The sequence below is a fragment of the Arachis hypogaea genome, chromosome 5, assembly GCF_003086295.3.
Source record: "Arachis hypogaea cultivar Tifrunner chromosome 5, arahy.Tifrunner.gnm2.J5K5, whole genome shotgun sequence".
Classification (NCBI taxonomy): domain Eukaryota; kingdom Viridiplantae; phylum Streptophyta; class Magnoliopsida; order Fabales; family Fabaceae; genus Arachis; species Arachis hypogaea.
Genome location: NC_092040.1, coordinates 69,185,303 through 69,187,488, shown reverse-complemented (window position 1 = coordinate 69,187,488; position 2,186 = coordinate 69,185,303). Strand labels below are relative to the sequence as shown.

Genomic DNA, 2,186 nt, shown 5'->3' with positions numbered 1-2,186 from the left:
TCTTTTCTTATTCTATTTAATTATTTATTTACTAACACTTCTCTTCACCTCTTTTCATCTAAAAATCCGAACCCAATATATCCCTTGTGTTTGGATTCTTCACTTTTCTTTCTTCTACCCCTTTCTTTTTCTACTAACATAAAGGAGTCTCTATACTATGACATAGAGGATTCCTCTTTCTTTTCTTGTTTTCTTCTCTTTCATATGAGCAGGAGCAAGGATAAAGGCACTCTTGTTGAAATTGATCCAGAACCTGAAAGGACTCTGAAGAGAAAATTAAGAGAAGCTAAGTTACAACAATCTAAAGGTAACCTTTCAGAAATATTAGAACGAGAGAAGGAGATGGCAGCCAAAAATAATAATAATGCAAGGAGAATGCTTGGTGACTTCACAAAGCCAACATCCAAATTTGATGGAAGAAGCATCTCCATTCCTACCATTGGAGCCAATAATTTTGAGCTGAAACCTCAGCTAGTTGCCTTAATGCAACAAAACTGCAAGTTTTATGGACTTCCATCTGAAGATCCTTACCAGTTTTTAACTGAATTCTTGCAGATCTGTGAGACTGTAAAGACGAATGGAGTTGATCCTGAAGTCTACAGGCTCATGCTTTTCCCTTTTGCTGTAAGAGACAGAGCTAGAATATGGTTGGATTCACAACCCAAGGATAGCCTGGACTCATGGGATAAGCTGGTCACTGCCTTCTTGGATAAATTTTTTCCTCCTCAAAAGCTGAGCAAGTTGAGAGTGGATGTTCAAACCTTCAAACAAAAAGATGGTGAATCCCTCTATGAAGCTTGGGAAAGATACAAGCAGCTGACCAAAAGATGTCCATCTGACATGTTTTCAGAATGGACCATACTAGATATATTCTATTATGGTCTATCTGAATTTTCGAAAATGTCATTGGACCATTCTGCAGGTGGATCTATTCACCTAAAGAAAACGCCTGAAGAGGCTCAAGAACTCATTGACATGGTTGCAAATAACCAATTCATGTACACTTCTGAGAGGAATTCCGTGAATAATGGGATACCTCAGAAGAAAGGAGTTATTGAAATTGATGCTCTGAATGCCATATTGGCTCAGAAAAAAGTGTTGACTCAACAGGTCAACATGATCTCTCAAAGTTTGAATGGATGGCAACATGCATCCAACAGTACTAAAGAGGCAGCTTCTGAAGAAGCTTATGATCCTGAGAACCCTGCCATGGCAGAGGTTAATTACCTGGGTGAACCTTATGGAAACACCTATAATCCATCATGGAGAAATCATCCAAATTTTTCATGGAAGCATCAACAAAAGCCTCAACAAGGCTTTAACGATGGTGGACGCAATAGGCTGAGCAATAGCAAGCCATATCCATCATCTTCTCAGCAACAGACAGAGACCTCTGAACAAAACACTTCTAATTCAGCCAATCTAGTCTCTGATCTGTCTAAGGCCACTTTCAGTTTCATGAATGAAACAAGATCCTCCATCAGAAATCTGGAGGCACTAGTGGGCCAGCTGAGTAAGAAAGTTATTGAAACTCCTCCCAGTATTCTCCCAAGCAATACAGAAGAGAATCCAAAAGGAGAGTGCAAGGCCATTGATGTGATCAATGTGGCCGAATGCACAAGGGAGGAAGAGGACGAAAATCCTAGTGAGGAAGACCTCCTGGGACGTCCTTCAAGCAAGAAGGAGTTTCCTGTTAAGGATCCAAAGGAATCTGGGGCTCATACAGAGACCATAGAGATTCCATTAAATCTCCTTCTGCCATTCATGAGCTCTGAAGACTATTCTTCCTCTGAAGAGGATGAAGATGTGACTGGAGAGCAAGTTGCTCAATACTTAGGAGCTATTATGAAGCTGAATGCCATGAGACTTGGGAAAGTGAACCTCCCTTGCTCATTAGTGAACTAGATACCTGGATTCAGAAAACTCTACCTCAAAAGAAACAAGATCCTGGCAAGTTCTTAATACCTTGTACCATAGGCACCATGACCTTTAAAAAGGCTCTATGTGATCTGGGGTCAGGGATAAATCTTATGCCACTCTCTGTAATGGAGAAGCTGGGGATCATTGAGGTACAACCTGCCTTGTTCTCATTACAATTGGCAGGCAAGTCATTGAGACAAGCTTATGGAATAGTGGAGGACGTGTTAGTAAAGGTTGAAGGCCTTTACATCCCTGCTGATTTCATA

At 40.6% G+C, this 2,186-nt stretch overlaps 1 non-coding gene across 1 annotated transcript; it reads right to left on the bottom strand.

The window, feature by feature from the left end:
- Window positions 1-738: 738 nt before the first annotated feature.
- Window positions 739-842, bottom strand: LOC112804407 (small nucleolar RNA R71). Its single transcript, XR_003203016.1, has one exon. It is a non-coding gene; the product is annotated as a small nucleolar RNA R71 (small nucleolar RNA).
- Between the last annotated feature and the right edge of the window lie 1,344 nt (window positions 843-2,186).